At 51.4% G+C, this 19,196-nt stretch overlaps 1 protein-coding gene across 8 annotated transcripts in view; it reads left to right on the top strand.

Annotated features, from left to right (window-relative positions):
- The window catches only part of ANK1 (ankyrin 1), a 193,416-nt gene that overhangs the window by 62,447 nt on the left and 111,773 nt on the right, over positions 1-19,196 (top strand). The window contains exon 1 of one of the 8 annotated variants that reach the window (XM_045821500.1): positions 14,189-14,263. The exons of the other annotated variants lie outside the window; for them this stretch is intronic. The gene's annotated coding sequence lies outside the window, so the exon portion shown is untranslated. Of the gene's footprint in view, positions 1-14,188; positions 14,264-19,196 lie in introns of those variants that run through there. 8 annotated transcript variants of the gene reach the window in all.

The following is a 19,196-nucleotide window of genomic DNA, read 5'->3' on the forward strand; positions in this document are numbered from 1 at the left end:
ATATGATATAATCCTCCTTTATGGATGAATGATGACCGTGCTCAGAGACTTGCCGGCACAAGGCGCCCAAGCAGGGGCTGACACCCAAACCACCCTCCGCAGCCCGTGTTCCCACACCGTGCTCCCACCTAAGGGATGGAGATCCAGCCCTGGCCTCTGACTCTCCATCCTGTGCCCAGTGGCGCACATTCGGGAGGTGTCTGGAAGGCCAAGGATACAAGCTGGGTGATTCCAGGGGGCAGTGAACGGCTCTGGTCTGTGGGGGCGGGGCAGGAGACGGGGGTGGGCTGATCACCCTGATGGTAACCTTGATGGTCCTAAGATCTCCAGGCTGGGGTCCGTGGACTCCAGGCTGGGGTCCGTGGACCCCAGCGGCACGCAAGAAAATGCAGGAAGACGATATTTCATTCTTTTAAAATTTCTGTTTTGTGGTGTGTTTTATAATGCATATAATGTGTTGGTGCAGTGGCACAAGTATTTACAGGTTTATAAACAGCCATATATGGAATGTATATGCTCAAAAGTATTGTTAGTGATAGGAGCGTGTGGTTTTAAGTTTGGAGACTTCGCAAACTCTACTCAATTGAACTGAGCTACCTTGCTTCCGATCCGCCATCATGTTAGTGGTTGAGTGCCAGACGCGCCCGCGGTTTCTGGTCCCGATGCACATCCCTCCTGGTGCCGAGGCAGCGCGGGCGTGTGGCCCCAGGGACGCTCTTGGTGGAGCCCTGGAGGACTGGAGAGGACAGCGGGAAGCAGGTAGCTATCTCACTTTTCATGAGAACAGATTTCACAATGCCAAATTCCTGAGAAATATTTAGAATGGATTATTAAACAGATGGTTTATGACCAGCGAGGGGGAAACAGTGGTCTCTGGCAGCTCGCGTGGGTTCATCAGGAATGAGTAACGCCCAACTAATCTCATTTCCTTTGTAATACTCGACAGTAGTTTATTGGGAGAAATCATTTGCTCATTCATTCTTTCATGCCTACATGCATTCATGGTCCACTTGACAGGCAATTACTGAGCAGCCCATGTTGAAAACCCCATGTTTGGGTGACAGCTCACAAAGAATGTATTGCAATATTTGCCACCAAAGAGCTTTCCTTTTAATAAGGGAGACAAACATGTACACAGAAAACTATAATAAAATAAAGTAGCATCCTAAGTGCCACATGAGGGTTGTATTGGAAACAACACAATGGTGATGCGTAGCAGATGTGTCCAGGATTCAGCAAAAGGAGAATGCTGTAAGGATGGCGGCTCCTGGTGCATGGGAAGACCATCCAGTTCAGCAAGGAAAGGACCCTTAGGACCTCTCTGTGTATTTCTTTTTTAAAGTCATGTGACAGCTCTCTACTTTGCCATGCTTGTGTTGACAGAGTCTCTCACGATGTTTTTGTGGACGGCATGAAGAAAAGCAAAGACATTTGGGTTGGATGGTAATAGTTAAGTGACTTGAAGCCAGTGGAACAACCACACTCAAAGTGGGTTGCTTAACGAACCAGTGTCAGCCCAAAGAGGGGGCTTCGGTGACGTGCTCCGGGCCCCAGCCTCAGCCCACGCTGCCTAGTGGCCCAGTGCACGCTTTACCGGCAGGCACAGCCAGTGTGGTCACTCCACGCTGGGGATGGGGCAGCGCTGCGTGTTTTCCAGTGAACGGAGACCATGCTTGCTCTCTGTCCTGTGTTTTGTCAGGGTCTCCAGATGCGAGACTTTGAGAAACATGGACACTGGAAGTCTGTCTGGAGAAAACAATGACAACAGCTACATTTACTGAGCACGCGCCCCGAGCAGCCTCCGCACGAGCACTCTGCACGCGAGGTCTCGTTTAGTCCTCACAGAAGCCCTAGGAGGCGGCCTCTGTCATTGCTCTACCAGACAGTGGGCACGCTGAGGCCTCATGAGGCTGCCCAGCCTGCGATGGAGCTGGAACTCAAGCCCACGCCTGTCTAAGCACCCAAGGCAGCACCTGGGTGAGGCCGCCTGAGCGAGGTGGGGCAGCCGCCCTACCTACCCCGTCGTTTGGGTGGAAGGCCCAGGGGAAGGCGGCACCACTCCCTGTGGGAAGGGGGATTCTGGTGCCAGCTGACCTTTAAGGTCTGTTTCCACTTTAAGTTCTGTGACCCTGTATGACATAGTACAGGACCTGCAGTCGCTGTGTATAGACTGGGTTTGCTGGCCATTAAGTGAGACATTGACCTGGCTTTGAGCAGCCTCCTGGAGGGGCCGCAGATGGCCTCACTGCAGCAACCCAGGTCCTTTCCAAAGAGGCCAGGTCCACAGCTGAGGGGCGGAAGGAACCAGTCTGAGCTGCTGGTGCCTGCGATTTGCCTTTTTAGTGGGAATAAGAGATACCCTTCCCCCTTTAAACCTTCTAACATGAAACTTTACATCCACTGAGCATTCAGCTGAATTCTGAAGATTCAGCATTTGTCAGTATGGCTGACTCTCCTCCCCAAACACAGCCTCAATTTAGGAAATGCCAGACCATAAAAAAAATCAGACAAACCGTGCCACATCTGAGCGTATCAGCTGCAGATTTCAGGGGTCCAAATGCCCCCCCAGGTTGGAGAATGATCCTTAAACAGCATATTCAGCACTTTCAACGTTATTGCCATTAGGTCAGGGGTAAAGCAAGAATTGGGGCGGACCTGAAGCAAAATGAGTCCTCCCTCCTTCTCTCCCCTTCTCCCTCCGTCCCATTCCCTCCCTCCGTCTCTCTCTTTCCCTCCTCCTCATCCCTAATACACACCCCCATCCTGTAAAAGGATGGTGAGAGAGCACCAGTAACACATTAACCCTAAACCACGCAACTGATTACTTTCGCAAAGTAGGAGAGGCAGCGTGGTGTGGGAGAGTCTAGGATTTTGTCAAAAGAGCGGATTCCGGCCTCACTCGCTCGCTCATTAGTTGGAGGGCCTCAGGCAACTCAGTTTTCTGAGTTTCAGTTCCTCAGTTTGTAAAACAGAAGTAATAATTTTTAATGCTAATGACAACTCCAGGATTGTTTTGAGTATACATACCAAAGTGCCTGAAGATATGTTTGCCAATGGCAAGCAGCTCTACAAATGTCCATTATGACCATGGTTATTATAAGATGGAACCTCTCGCTGGCTTGGAGGTCCTTCCAGAGGCACGGATTTGGGGTAAATGCAGTGTTTGTTTTATGGGTCCTCGTAGGATTGGGATGATGAGATAAATGAATCTCTGCTAAGCCAGCATGTGTAGCTGCCAGATCAGATAGTCATGCCCTTAACTTTTGATAAGCATAAGGAAGAGCTAGAAGGAGCAGGGTCACTGTGGGGACTAAGACCACTCCCCAGGGAAGGACAGTTCTTGAGCGCATGCCACCAGGCCAGTGTAGTCCCTGGATGGAGCCACGGCGGAGCAGTCAGCGGAGTCTGGCTGTCTGGGTGCAGGAAAACAGTTACATGTGCATTCTGGGGGAAAACAGGCAAAAATCTCAGAAATGATCATAACCGTTGACACCAGCCAGTCTCGAAAAGTATCTGGGAAAAATCTTAAGTAAACAATCACATTCGAGAATACAAGATACTCATTGTAATGTTGCTTAAATTGGCAAAAAAGAAGTTGGGGAAGAACCTAAGTATTCAGCAATAGGGGTGGATTAAATGAAGTATGTAGTCTTTAAAGATGATGCACATGTGTGTTTTTCTCATATGAAAAAATATGTCGATATTGTTAATAAAAGCAGGCTCTAAAACATCACAGATACTATTTTGGAACTATATATATGTTCATATGTATTATGTATGAATCCTTAAAAGTCTGCAGGGACAGTCACTAGAATAGTAACACCAGGTAACACTTCTTTTTTTTAAATAGATCTTTTACATATTTTATTTATTTATTTTTAGAGAGAGGGGGCAGGAGGGAGAAAGAGAGGGAGAGAAACATCAATGTGTGGTTGCCTCCTCAGCACCCCCTACTGGGGACCTGGCCTGCAACCCAGGCATGCGTCCTGACTGGGAATTGAACCGGAGACCCTTTGGTTCGCAGACCGGCACTCAATCCACTGAGCCACACCAGCCAGGGCTAACAGCTTCTTTTTGTAGTGAAAATTCATGGGACTGAGGAACACCAAATTCAGGTTAGTTCCTACCTCTAGGACAGAGGGAGATGGGGCCGAGGTGTATTGCACAGGGACTTCAACAGGATCCAGTATTTTATTCCTTTAAAAAATCTGACAACACATGGCAAAATTTAATGGAGCTGAGGAGTAGACACGGGAGTGTTTGTACAGGTATTTCCTGTGATTTTCTTTTTGTTTGGAATATGTCACAATAAAAACATTAAAGTAAGAGAAGTGTGCATGGAAAGAGAGGCTGCAGGGAAATAATATCACAATGTTGGGGGTGCTGAGACTGAGATTATATGCAATACCCTCCGTTTTTCACGTTTTTGTCCGTGAGGATGTCATTACTTTTATAGTAAACATACCTAAAAACCTCTTCTATTGACTGATCTGTCATCTTCTACACATTGAGCACCGAGACCAGAGCACTCAGAACAGTCAGCAACCAGTGGTCGAACTCCGTTCTGGTCAAGGAGCACGGACTGGCCGACTGCCAACTGAAGTGTCGGTCCCGAAGCACCAGAGCCTCCAGACCCTCCATCCGGACGGCCTGGTTTGAAACCGGCTCTGCCTCTTCCTGAGTAGGTTTCTTGCTCGCTCCCTGCCTCAGTTTCCTCGTCTGCAAACATCCCAGTGACAATGAATACCCATGAACACCCATTCAGGGGAATGATGAGGATTGCATGCCGGGACAGTGCCCAGCACACGGTCAGCGCTGTGGGTGAGCTTGGACACAAAGACAGAAGCGGGACAGAGAGGAGAGGGGCCTGCAAAGGACTGGGGTGTGGGGGGTGCTGAATTTTCACAGGATCCTCTCGGCCCTTGCATTTCACAAGTTGGAACAGCGTTTGTGGCTTCCTTTCTGAGCTTAAGAAGAAGGGGCAGAGAACTTGGGAACTCTCTTGGCAGCAATCTGCTGATGGGGAGTGACACAGGTCACTGCAGCCCAGGTCCCGGTACCGCACCCACCCATGGCCTGGCTGCGGAGGGAAACTGCCCCAGGGAGGATTTTGGGGGCCTCAGGCCGGCTGTCAGTCCAGTGCCTCAAGATCAAGCTGCTCACGTGGCTGGCCCAGTTCCCTTCAGCCTGGTTTTTTCCCTTTTGATGTATCCATGGCACAATATAGTCTTGTGCTGCTTAGAGGGCCTGTCCTGGGGTTAAACTGCGAGCTGCCTGGGCTCCCAGGGACGCGAGCTGCCGCCGTTCCAGGGCTCGGGGAACCGACGGAGACCGTCTTGCCACCAGAAGCACCACACGAGGACCTCGCAGAATCAAGCCCGCCCGCTCTTGCCAAAGGTTGGAAATTACAGTTTCTCTGTACAGGGCATTTTCTAAATCCTTGTCACGCTCCATGATTCCTTGCTGGCATTTTTTGCTCAGAGCCTGAGAGCTCTGACAAGAAAGACACTGTCCCTCCTCTTCCCCGGGGGGTGAAAGGGCCCCTCGCTCTTATCGCCCAGCCAGTGGCGGCCGTGGAGCCGCGCCAGAGACTGTGCGGAGCCCTCGCCGGGTATCAGCCGGGCCGCAGCTCCCAGCGCACCCCGCCCCCGAGCGTGCTGCGCGCGCCAGTCCTTGCTGCCAGATGGGAACGTTTGTCCTGCAGCAGGGCTGTGGGACGCCGACCATGACCTGCTCCTTCTGCGTGTTATAACTTCCTGGGCCCCTAAGAAAACAACACTTTTGAATTCTGTGCTTCCATAGGTGTCTGCTAAGGACTTGTGTTGTCATGATTATGGTGGTTATTTTTAGTCCAAATGTGGAACTGCTTTGCCCCGCCCTTCCCCCCCCCCCACCACACCGGGGGCTGGCCTGCTCTGAGAGGCCCCCCGCCGCCGCAGTGGGGCTTTCCAGCTGCTGTGGGAAACAGAGGGTCACGGCGGCCCTGGGCGGTTTCGACTGAGGCTGCACCCTCACCGCAGGGCCGGTTCTGGGCTGCGGGAAAGCTGAGGCCAGATGGCTGCCTCTCAGGGAACCTGGAGCAGCCTCAGCCCAGGGCTGAGCCCGTGGTGTCAGCACATCTCAAGAAACGTAAACATGGATGTGTTCCATGGGAGCGGTGGCTCCCATGTAGGTGAAGCCGGGAAACTGCCCTTCCCAGGCCTCACGTTTCAGTCCCTTCCGGTCGTCCCTCCCTCTGCCAGCCGCCAGCTGCCGTTCCAGGGCACAGTGTCCTGACCGGGTGAAGCCGCTCCAGGCGGATGCCACCTCATCCCATGGTGTGATGGCCGGATGCTGCGAAAGAAGCCTCCCGGGGCAGGCCTGTGGGAGGGGCCTAGCCTGGGCTCTTGGTGCAGTCCCCACACCCAGGGGCTGCGGAGCTGCCTCGGCCCCCATTTGCTGCCGTTTGCGGTGACTCACCTCTGGTTCCCAGGCAGGTTGTTATTTTTGGTCCCAGTGTTATTAAAGTTGTACCTAGATTCCCTGAAAATCGGCAGGTGAGGAACACAGGGGCCCCCAGTAAAGTATGTTAGAAAAATGTAGAGAGGACTAGAGCATGTGTCCTGAAGACCCAGGGCTGGTTGCCCAGAGAAGGCCATTGGCTCCTGGAAGAGTCTTCTGGCCGTGGAATGCCGCCCTCACCTGGGGGGTGTTGTCTCCCCCAGGAGCCTACTCCAGGCAGCCTGGCCTCTGGAGGACCCCTGAATGCCACACTCAGTGGCTGGTGGAGAGGGAGAGGCAGTGGGCACGTGCTCCCTCTGCCTCCCCACAGCACAGCTCTCGGAGGGGCTGCCTCTGCCTTGCTCTCGCCCAAGGGTCCCTAGGCAGGGACTGCACTGGCCTGGTGTGAGGGCCAGGTTGAACGGGAGCAGATGAGGGCACCCCTGTAATCTGCACGCCCCAGGGGGGCACCTCCCCTCTGCCGGTGCCTCTGCTGCTGATAAGGCCTGCCCGAGGGCCGCAGATGTCCCAGGTCCCCGCAGAGCAGCGGTGCCATCCGCAGCCCCAGCTGCTCCTGCGGCAAAGCGCAGCCGACCCTGCGAGGGACCCTGGCGAGGGACCAGCATGCCCAGCCGGATGGGCTTCTTCAAAGTGAGTCAGGAGCAGCTGCTCCAAGGAGAGGGGAGGGGAGATGTGAGGCTCCAGGAAGCTGCTGCCGAGGTCCTGTCCTCGGTCCTCAGGTGTGACAGAGTCTGTGTCACCTGGGGCCACTGTGGCTTTGGGTTACATCAGCACTCACTCGCTTTGTCGCCGAACATAGGTGGCCTCCGCCTGATGCGGTTAATCCAGCTCATGCCTTTCACAGTATGAGATTTGCTGTCACACTGAGCTCTGCCACCGGGTGTCTGAATTATGTTCTCTCTGCGTTAGAGGTTGGGAAGAACTATCTTTGGACAGTAGTCTTTCAGTCTCTATTGTGATTCTAGAAGTTTCCTTGGACTCTACTACTGAGCAATGTATTTTTCAGGTGTGCTGTCACTGGCTGTGAGGGAGATGAAGGGCACCTGTGAGGGTGGGCTGCTCTGCTGGGGGACCTGGGTCACCCCTGTTTGGAAGGAGGCTTGCTTGTTTTCTCAAAGACCCACCAAAGCCAGTCAGCTCATCGTCACACCTTTTCTGTTCCTGAACCACTGAATTGGGGGTTCATGTTGCTAACCAGCTAGAGGAAGAAAAGTCAAAGCAAGGGCAAAAAGCGGGAGAGCGGCTCTGGGAGATGAGGACTAATGGGCATTTTCATTGCGATAATGAACATTGCAGAGGGCTCCTGGTGCCGCCACCCCTTCCCCGTGACGATAGAGCGTATCACTGAGTAGCAGCCCGGCCGGCTGTGCTGTTTATAAAGTGCCCTGTGCCAGGGTGAGGCTCTTGGTTTTGGTGGTGGATTCAGAGGCCAGAGTTGGTCCCCAGGCAACATGCTCTGAGGGACCCCAGTGCAGCAGCCAGAGTGGGCATTTGCCCTTCTCCTCGTCTCAAGTCTGTGGGTGCAGTGAGCAACGCTGAGTGGGAATTTGTTTGTAGTGGTTTGGCAGCTTTGCAGTGTGCCTTCCTGATGACTGATTCTTTCCTCCAGGAAGGGGGAGGGTCTCTGCAGGAACCCGGGACTCCTGTGTTCAGTGCCCCGGCAGCAGGAGCCAAGTTCACCTCGTCTGAGTCTTTCCCTTCCCCGGGGCAACCCCAGGCCCCAGCCACATAGGGAGTCTGGGAGGCTACTTGTTGTATGCCTCAGAACTCAGAAGTGACCAAGTGGCACACAGGACCCAAGAACTGTCTCCAGACCCAAATACAAGCCCAGTGTGTTGCAGGAATAATGAATGACTTATAAACAAAATGCTCAAAATTACCATGACTGTTTTCACCCACCAAATAGCTGTGGGACAGCCACGTTTTTCTGTGGTTTGCTTATTTATTTATTTATTTATTTAGCAAATCTGGGAACTGGGTCTTCTGTGAGGATGAATCCCAAAGCATTAGAAAAGGAAATGGAAGCCTTGAGGGTTGATTTTATGAGCAGGGTCATATAAACTCAACTGACCTTTGACTTCAGGGGTCAGTAGTAATTAGTTTTTAATCTCAGCTTGCCACCCCCTGCCCCAACATGCTTTGGCCAGTGTCTCTGCAAAATCAGCTGACTTCTTTGGGGTTTAATCTCAGTGGAACATATTTAGAATGATGGGTTTTGCTGTTGTTGCTGAAAAAGAAAAAGAGGAAGTAAGAAAGGTAATAGAGTTCTTTGTAAAGGTAAAGTCACAGAAAATGTTTGCCCTCAAGGTCTGTTAACGTTTAGCAAACATTTATCACCTACCCGCTTGTGTCCGGTCCCCGTGTAGGCACTGGCAGTGTAGCAGCGTGGACAAAGACACAAGTCCTTGCCCTGTGGAGCCCACATTCCAGCAGGGCCAGGAGACAGACTCAAAACAAAATAAGTGATGTCCTGGCTGGGTGGTTCAGTGGGTCAGCGTGTCATCCTGTGCACCAAAGCAGTCGTAGGTTCAATCCCCGGTCAGGCGGGCGGGTCGGGGCAGGTGTGGGAGGCAGCGATCCATGTTCCTCTGTCTCTCTGCCCCCCGTCCCGCCTCCTCTCTCTCTCAAGTCAGTGGATGTCTCCTTGGGTGGGGATAAATAAATAAATAAATAAATACTGGGAGACGAGAAGTGCTATGAGGCGGGGAGCAGGCCCGGGGGATAAGAAATGTGGGGAGGGTGTAATTTAAATAAGGCGCTCCGGAAGGCCTCAATGTGGTTTGCTTTGGCTGTTGGTGTTTCAAAGTGAGATTACGTCTGGCTGCTAATCAGGATTAAAACGTGATGTCAAGGATATGAAACGGTAAACCTCGCTGATTATGAGAAGCCGCACACGCCTCAGCCGCATCACCAGGGTTGAGGTGGGCCGCCTCTGGGATGCAGCAGGATTGGCGATGCCTGCCTGCGCCATCCGAGTCAGACTCTCACGATACCGGGCTGGCATCTTTTCTCCAGCTGGCCCGACCTGCTGGCTGATACCTTAGGCCGCTGTTCCTTGGGTGGCCAGGATTTCTCATGTCAGACTGGTGAACGTACTTGCCGATTACGATTTTGGAGGGAAACTTCTGTAAGATGGCTACTGCATGTGTTATAGGCACTGATGAAGATGATGACCTTGTTTGGCAACATTCTTTGGGATAAAGAATGTTGTTTTTTATGTCTCCTTAAAAATAGAAAACATTGAGCAAAGACATGGAGGAGGGGATGGAGAGAGCCATGCGTAACTCTGGAGGAAATAGCATGTGCAAAGGTCCTGAGCCTGGCATCCATTGTGAGAAGAACCAGGAAGCCAGTGTGGCTGGAGCAGGGGTGGAGGGCTGGGTGGAAGGGGTGAGGTCAGAGGGCAAGATTGGGAAACGGGCAGGGTGCAGAACATGGGCGGCCTTGTGTGGTGTGGTAAAGACATTACTTCTACCCTGAGCGAGACAAGAAGCAATAGACAGTCTTGGGATTAGACAGATGGTATGGTTCAACTTCTTCCTGTGCCTGCAACTTCCTAAGGCCCTTGAAACCACAGGCCCAACAACAGACTACCAATTAGGGTGACCAAACACAGCGTGGCAGGCGGAGTTGCCCCCGTCCTCTAGAGCAGTGGTTCCAGCCTTCTTTTCCCTGGGGATGCACAGGCTGGCTGTTGGCTTACTACCCTCACTGTATTTCCCAGCCATGCCCAGTTAGTTACATATAACTGGCCAATAGCTCCAGTTATTGATAATCCTCTGCTTGCATGCACTTTCCAATTTAATGAGAAAATAAACAATGCCACAGATACTCTTTACTGGAAAAATTACCATGGGTAAAATTTAAAAGGCAGTGGATGACACTATAAATTACAATTTGTGCGCTTACAGGTATTTGTAATCACCACTGCTGATGGTCCTTTGTCGTTTTCTTTGGACCTCAGCATAGAGCACAGTTCAGGAACTGTGTTTCTGGAGTGCCGGCTGTGGAGAAGGCTTCTCAGGTAGAAGCATGAGAAAGCAGAGCTGCCGCAGAGGGGAACCTTGCATTTGCTCTTAGTTTTAAAAGGTAGTAGTAATGGTCTGCCTACAGGTGGCCTGGCTCCCCAGGGTCCCCTCTTGACAGAAAACCAAAGTGATTTTGTAGAAAGGCACATCTCCCCGCTGTCAGAACCCTGCTTTACATCTTCAGCAGCTTCACATGTTCTTAGGAAAGGGTCCAGACTCCTTACTGTGGCCCTCCTGCCCTGGCCTGCCTGTCTCTCCCACCCTGCTCCCCAGGCCTGTTCCCACGAGAACCGATCCAGCCGCACCGCATGCCGGCTGGTTCCTCCCACAGGCCCACGGTTGGAAAGTTGTGTACTGGTAAGCTCCCTAGCCGGGTGCTCGTGCTTGTCTTGTTCACTGGGCATGGAGCTTGGCACACAGTAGGTGCTCGTTAAATATCAGTTGCACTCGTGAATAAACAACAGATGACTTGCAAAGCACCTTACGACTGACTACTGCTCACTAACTTGGTCACAAAATTGGAAATCAAGGCTCTTGTGGTATATGAGTATGACTTTTTACATACTGTGCTCTTGGGATTCTGTTTGTCCTTCTTCTGAACTCTCCTGGCCCCTTATTGGATCCTCCTCCGTAAGGCCCTCCTCATTTTCTACATCTATAAGTCATCTCCTGCAGGCTGGTGGTGGCAGCCCCGGCTGACTCATCTTTGAGTCACTTCTATTTCCCTTTTGCATCGACCAAGGTCTTGAACATGTGGCTGAAAAAATATATTTGACAAATGAAATCATTTTAGAGCAATGAATGAGCCTGAGCTCTTGCTTCCCCCCTTTACTTGCCCAAACCTTGAGCAGTGACTGAGTGTTGGGAATGTACTGGGTTCTTTATGTGGAGAATAAATCTCCAACAGGCCGTGGGCAGAGGTTGGCTGTCACAGCCTAATGCCCCAGCTGGCCAAGCACCCCGGTTTCTCTGACTCACCCAGTCTGGACGGAAGCTTCTGTGAACCTGCTCAGGCCAGCCTCAGAGTTCTGTCATTATTTTCTGACAGGCAGTGACAACCAATGACAGACCTAGTGAGAAACAGAGTGATCTGCTGCCCCGCCTTCGGCTCACCCTTGGCCACCACTGCCCCCTGCGGCCTGCTCTCTGTGTAGAGGCTGATTTATCTCCTGAATTTACTGTCACGGGGCAGGCAGGCGGGAAGGAAAACCCATTAACAGAGGCAGTGGGCCCTTGGCTAATGGGCCCTACCAACCAGCTCCTGAAATCTATTAGCCTGGAGGGAAGGTGTCTGGGAATACAGGGAGGGTGAATGGCTTGGAGGGAAAACTAGTTTAGGGACAGATTAGGGGGAAAAAAACAAAAAAGGAGACAACCCCTGCCCCCAGTCCTTCTCTCCTGCCTGGGGGCTGGAATGGATGTTGCCCCCACCCCCCAGACATCTGCAGGCACCAGCTGTCACCAGGAGAAGGCAGCGGGAAGCCAGCGTGACCCTCCCTGGGCCAATCCTGGTCAGAACACTGCTCTGTCCTTTCCAGGGGTAGATTGGGAAGCAATCTTTTGTGAGAAAGAGCACCTGGTTTCAGTTTGCTTCCCAAAGCTTGTGCCTGTAAAAGCTGAAAGGAAGCTGGCTTGGGTCCAGTCCTTCTCGTTCTCTGTGGCCCAGCCAGTGGGCAAGGCTGCCGAGCTGCGAACCGTGGAGCAGGTTCCAGCTGCTCCAAAAACCCGTTCCAGGCCCCACTCCTGCCCCACTCTGGCACCTGCACCTCCCAGTGGGGTGGGGCGGAGCGGGTTGCAGTGGCACCTGGGCCTTTGATTTTCTCCAAAGGGACGGAATGGCTAGGGCTGTCATTGTTTAAGTGTACGGGGTTGGTTAATGTTTCCGTCTGCACGGTGTGGTTTGAACGCACTAGCAGACACTCCTTGGTCCTTTAGCACCTTCCCCACTGACCTTCTGGGAAGCCTGCAGTTCCACCATTAGATACTATTCCTTATGTTCTGTAAGGGGTTTTGATTTCTAAAAATCTTCTATGAAATGCATACACTTAGGCCTTTATAGTAGGATCTTGAGTGATACAGATACAAAGAACTAATTTTTTTCCCTAGTGAAGTGTACAATATTATATTGGCTCCAGGGACACCATAGTGATTCAACATCCATATACCAAGTGAAGGGACTCCACGATAAGTCCAGTGACCGTCTGTCACCTACAGAGTTCTCACAATACCGGTGGCTGTATTCCCCGTGCTGCACACGACATCCCCGCGACTCACTGCTTTTATAACCGGAAGTTTGTGCCTCTTCTCCTTCACTTTCTTCATCCGTTGCGCCACCCACCTCCCCTCTGGCAGTTTGTGTACTTTATCACTGAGTCTGTTTCTAGTTTGTTTTGTTTTTCAGATTCCACATATTAGAGAAACCATATGGTATTTTTCTTTTGCTGTCTTATTTCACTTAGCATAACACCTTCTAGGTCCATCCATGTTGTTGCAAATGGCAAGATTTTACTCTTTTTTATGACTGAGTAATATTTTGTTGTGCATGTATACCACATCCTCTTTATCCATTTATCTACTGATGGACACCTGTGTTGTTTCCACATCTTGGCTATTGTTAGTAATACTGCAATGAGCATAAAGGTGTGTATGTCTTTTCGAATTAGTGTTTCTGTTTTCTCTAGGTAGATACCCAGAAATGGAATCGTGGGGTCATATGGTAATTGTGTTTTTAACATTTTGAGGGACCTCCCTAGTGCTTTCCTCATTGGCTGTACCACTTCACAGCCCCACCAGCAGCGCACAAGAGGTCCCTTTTCTCCGTGTCCTCGCCAACATTTTGTTATTTGACCTTTTGATAGTAGCTGTTCTGACAGGCATGAGGTGGTATCTCACTGTGGTTTCGATTTGTGTTTCCCTGATGATTAGCGATGTTGAGCATCTTTTTATATGTCTGTTGGCCTCCATATGTCTTCTTCGAAGAAATATCCATTGAGGTGGTCTGCCAGTTTTTAATTGGATTGCCTGTCTTTCAATGCTCATAGGTATGCATCTTCCTTGCCTCACCCACTGGTTGTACTGAAATTAATATTGTATTTGCCCTTCTCCCCACTGGTGTGTGCCCCCAAGGCCCAGACTGTACGGTGCAGGCGGACTCGCCCGAGCACCACAAGGACCAATGATCTGACTGTGGTGGTCCAGGCTCTAGGCTCTGCAGCCAGACCGCCCGGGGTTGGGTTCCCCCCTACCACCTTCTAGATGGCGCTGCAAACCCTGCCCATACCTTCAGTTCCCTCTGTGTGACCTGGAGACGGAGGTGGCTGTCCTGGAGTCGCTGAGAGGCCTGCACAAAACCAGAGTGTGGCGTGCTAGGGAACGTCGATCATGACCATTTTTTTGAAGTCCGTGTTCTTCTCTGGGTCAATAACTTTAAACATTCTAAGAAATTTTAAAAAAATCTCTTCCCACCTTTAACATAGCTTCAGTTCAGGTAAGGCTACATTAGCGTGAGGCCGGACTGGGGAGGAATTAATCCTGCTGTCAGCTGAACAAAGGAGCGTGTTGGGGAGTGTCGTAGGGGAAACAAACTCTGACTGGGCCTTGAAGAACCAGCAGAATTTCACGAAGCAGAGACTGGGCAGGTGCCGGTGGTGGGAAAAGCGTGATCAGAAGGCTGGAGAGTGTGGAAGTGGCTGGCACGTCTGGGAAAGGTGCCTGATCCAGGTGTTTCGAGACAGGTGGGTGACAGACGGTGTGGAAAATGAGGATGAAGAGGTAGGCAGGGGCTAGATTTAGGAAGTTTCTGGATGTCAGCCTAAGACTTCGGGCTTTATTCCACAGGTGTTGGGAGGCCACAAGGGGTTTTGGGTAGGAAAGTGCCACGATCAGACAGCTCAGTCTGGCAGGGTTGAGGAGGGGGGTTGTTGGGGGAGTGGAGGAGCAGGGAGTAAAGACCAGTCAGGAAGATCACGGCTCTCCAGGGGAGAGCGGATGAGGCCCTAGTTAAGCAGAATGGCAGGCGATCAACATTACTGAGTAGCTACTACGTACCAGCCATGATGCTGTGTGGTTCACACACCTCACAGCAGCCCCCTGGGATAACTAACTGCCTGAGGTACAGATGAGGAGACCGGGTCTCGCTGCTGTCAGGAAGGGCGAGGAAGTCCGGTTGTTGTCTGAGGGTGCTGACAGATGTTCGGAATGGAGCCCCTCTGGTCTGGGATCTGGGCCCCAGGGTGCAGTCCCTGAGACTGGATTTTGAGGCACAACAGGAGGGCAGCAGGTTTGGGAGATGGCTTAACGAAAGTCCAGAAATCTGGTGCTGACTCCAGCCTGCCAACTTTACAATGGGAAATATCACTTCTCTGGTTTTCTGGGATATTTTTAAAAAGGTTTTATTTATTTATTTTTAGAGAGAGGGGAAGGGAGGGAGAAAGAGAGGAAAAGAAACATCAATGTGCGGTTGCCTCTCACACACCTCCATGGGGGACCTGGTCCACAACCCAGGCATGTGCCCTGACTGGGAACCAAACCGGTGACCCTTTGATTTGCAGCCTGAGCCCAATCTACCGAGCCACACCAGCCAGGGCCGGTTTTCTGGGATTTGTGTGTGTGTGTGTGTGTGTGTGTGTGTGTGTTCTTGTTCACTTGTGTTCTCTGGTCACTGAATTCTGTCCCATTAGGAACATCTAAATGGTAAGTCAGTGATAACAGTGGCCTGGAAAACATGCAATCAGAGAAAGGAGGGGCGGGATTCTTGAAGAATATGTCATCAGGATGGTGGGAGGCCTGCTGATGAACCATTCAGGCCCCGCAGCCGAGAGCATCGCATTTGTTACAAATTGCTGATTAAACAACACTGGAATAGAAAATGAACCTCGTTGCCCGAGTCAGTGCCAGTCTGGTTGGTAGCAGCTGCCTGGGATGCTGTGATGAGAAACATTCTGGAGCCACTTTTAGTCCTGTGGGCAAGAGCGTGTGATAAAGAAGCAGTGTCGGCAGGCGCCAGTCTGAGCGTTGGTGTGTTCGTGGGAGTGTTACAATGGCCATTTCTGGGCTGTCGTTTCTCTTCTCTTCTGTCTCCCTCCTTCAGTCGAACCTCAATCAGATGAGCCAAATTCTTCTCGATTGGGATTTATCTGAGAGACGTGCAATCTTTCAGGGAGACTTCTGCAGTTAACTAGTGTTGTGCTCTGTGTGTTGATTTTGCTGGGCACCTCTTAGAAGGCAATATTATTTCACGTATTTCAAGTGCCTTATCTCTCCTAGCCACACTACCAGGTTCTGGGGGGTTAAATTCAGGTCAGAGAGCCGGGAAGGGGCAGTGTCTGCACTCAGACATAGGAAGTGGCAGTGGAGGTCTTTTCATTGCCAAATGTGTGTGAGTTACATTCAGTATCACCTGTTAGAATGGAGCTTTCCAACCCGATTTCCTCAAGTTTTTGACAGAATCAAAACAAACCATGACTGCTGGCCTTCAGGCCCAAACTTCCCCTCCATCTCCTTCTCCCAGTGCCAGTCCAAACACTGCCCATACTTTGGGCCAGAGACGGTCCCACCATTCTCCTCAGCCACTTGCTTGGACTGTATAGAGCCAGCTTCCTCCTTCTCTGGTCCCCTGAAAGCCATGGTTCTGCCCTGGCTGGGAGGCTCAGTTGGTCAGAGTGTCACCCTGTACACCAAAAGGTTTGGGGTTCGCTCCCCGGTCTGGGTGCATGTGGGAAGCAACCAATTGATGTCTCTCTCTCTCTCTCCCCCAACCCTTTCCTCTCTAAAATCAATAAACATATCCTTGGGTGAGGACTTAAAAAAAAAAAGAACAAAAGCCACGGTCCTCATCTAGTAGTTGGTCCACCTCTTCTTTGGGATGCCCTGGCACTCGGTGCCTGCTGCAGAGTTAAAGAAGTGAACGATCATTGACCACCAGCTCTGACTCACACGCACGTGTGTATGTGTGTGTAAAACAGGAAAATGTGTCCATGTCATGGCATCGAATGATCCAGTGGAGGGCGTTCCACCACCTCCTTTTTCCCTCTCTTCGTAGATTCCTCTCAGGAATGGCCTTTTGCTAGAACTGCAGTCTCTCTCAGATTCAGTCGAGAAGCACTCGCAGAGGGAGTGATGCACTGACAAGTTGGCAGGTTTGGGTTTTTGGTCTCCACCTAAATTGTCTTCCTGTGGGATTTTGAAAAATCACTTAGTTTTGAATGTCCCTGTGTCTCCATCTGAAAAATGCACATATAATCGCACTCAGCACTGACAGCCCTGAAGAAGCTGGGAGTCAAGTGCTGAGTTGGGACAAGCAGGCTGTTGTGAATGAGTCAAGCACAACGTGACAGTTAAATAGATGCTCCAGGGTTGGGAGAACCAAAGGAGCCCTTCCTCTCTGCTCCATTCACCCGCAACATGGCTGTGAGGAACGTTGTCTCTATACAGTCCAAGCAAGTGGTGTGCAGGGCAGCATTAAGTTGTTGATTAAGGGTCTTTGCTTGTTTTCATCTAATTATATTTGTTTGTGTAACAATAAAGTTATGTCCTGCTTAGAGACATTGCTAGTAACGGAACTGGGGTGTCCATCCTCTGGGTCTCCCCTGGGTCGGGGTGTCCCTCTCCAGGCAGCTTGTGCAAAGGCCCCGGGGCAGCATGCAGGCTGCCTGGAGCCTCCCTTCTGTTACGCCTTTCACACACAGAGGCCTTCCCCCAAAATGTTCCCAACTCTCTAATCCACACCGTGACCTGCCCCCTGTCCTGCTCCTTCAGAATCTCGCTCTGGAGCATTTCCCAAGAGGATAGGTCATTGTGGAGCATCTGAGATGGGCGGCATTCTGTGGGCTGTAGGTGCGAAGCAAGCTGGGGTGGCCACTCTTAAAGCAATTCCGGTCTGGAAGGGGGGTGAGGTACGTGTGTAAGCCGCTCTAATCCCGATGAAGAAAGGAAGCTGCTGCAAGGGATGAAAAATGCTTGGGAAATTCTGAAGAGACCAAGAGTGTTGCAAGCAGAGGAAATCAAGGGAGGTCCCAATGGAGATGGTACCTCAAGGTGGGGTAAGGGGCAGATTTGATGTAGACAGTCGAGCATAGAGGGAGAGGGGAGGACGGGAGGGTGCCCCAGAGGGAGGGAAAGCGTGAAGAAAGACCCAGCTGGTTAGGGGGCTTTCAGATTGGTTTAAGGCAGGAGAACAAGTGACGAGCAAGATCAGGTTGGAAACGCAGATGGAAAGTGGACCGGGAAGGATCTGGAAGGACCTGCTAGGCTGTTCAAAGGACCCCGAAAGCAGTGAGGAGCAAGGGAAGGGCTCTGAGCCAGGAAGGGCAGGGCCCTGGCCGTGGCTCGGGAAGCCGATTCTTGCACCAGTGTGTACAGCTGGTGGGAGGGAGCCTGGAGGGGAAGAAGGTCTGGAGGTGGCTGTGGAGTGGTCCAGGGGAAAAGAAATGAAGATCCAACCTAAGGCATCAGCATTCGGGTGGAAAGCAGCAGGTGTCAGAGATCGGACAGAGAAAGGGGAAATGTGAGGGCCCTCATGAACACTCCCCGCGCCCTGTGCCAGGCCCTGGGCTAACAACCACGCAGGTGCTCACTCATGCACTCCCGGTAATGGCCCTGTGAGGTCATTGGGTGTTGCAGATAAGGAAACTGAGGCACAGAGGGATTTTTAGTTGGCTCAAGGCTCCCTAGCTAGTGAGTGGTAGATCTGGGATATGAAGCCAGGAGAGCTGTCCCCCGAACCAGTACCTATTCTGCTTTCCTGTGAGCGGTAGAAGCAGAGACGGCTCAGGAAGAGAAGCAGGGGCTGGTGGGGGCTGGCGAGGGCTGGCACCACTCCTGGTCACACGGTGGCGTTTCACACAGACTCCTGGAAGCCCACTCTCCAAGTGCTTGACGCCAGGGGTGCAAGTGTCCGTGCCTGTGGCACTGCCCTGGCAGGCCACCTTTGGCCCTTCATACTGCCCACTGTGCCCACGCCCTCAGCAAAGTCTCGTTGGACCCACTGTGCAGGGGGCTCTCCCTCGTGCTTTAAAAGCCCAAAGCAGAACACCCTCCATAAGTGTAACTGCCTCCGAACCCGCACAGACGTGTGAGATGTTTACTCAGTTTGCTAAAGCTTCACCACGGGGGCTGCGTTCAATAGTTAGTCTCAAGTGTCCAGGAATATTATTAAACATAAAATCTTTTGTGGAAGGGAAAAAATGCTTTAACTGAATAGATGTGAATACACTAAAAGTAACCCAAAAAGTAACCCAAAATATGCCCAATTTTCTCTTTTTGTCTTTCATATTTGTTAGGGAATTTAATGATAAACATCAATTGCCTAAAAAATATCTCTGTAGCAGGTGGTAGCATCACATTAATTGTATTACAGGGCTCACCAAAGCGATGAAAATGTAGTATACAAAAATTCACATGTACGAAACAGGAAATTATGGGAATGTTTAATTAGACCCCACAAAGATGTGTTGTTTTAAGAAGGAATTCACTAAATACAGCTGGCTATGGCAACAGAGTTCTCTGTTTTAATGTTAGTAGGTCCTGGATGTCGGGGAGGCAGCGGCGGGGCAGGTAAGGGGTCAGAGAGTGGGGTGGAGAAGTACCGTGCAGTGTTACGGGGCTTAGCTAGCTGGAGATGTCAGAGGGAGCGCCACCAGCCTTCCCTGAAACTGTGTTACGTGGGGG

The sequence above is a fragment of the Phyllostomus hastatus genome, unplaced genomic scaffold (assembly GCF_019186645.2).
Source record: "Phyllostomus hastatus isolate PE091 unplaced genomic scaffold, TTU_PhHast_1.1 phas_scaffold_46, whole genome shotgun sequence".
NCBI lineage: Eukaryota > Metazoa > Chordata > Mammalia > Chiroptera > Phyllostomidae > Phyllostomus > Phyllostomus hastatus.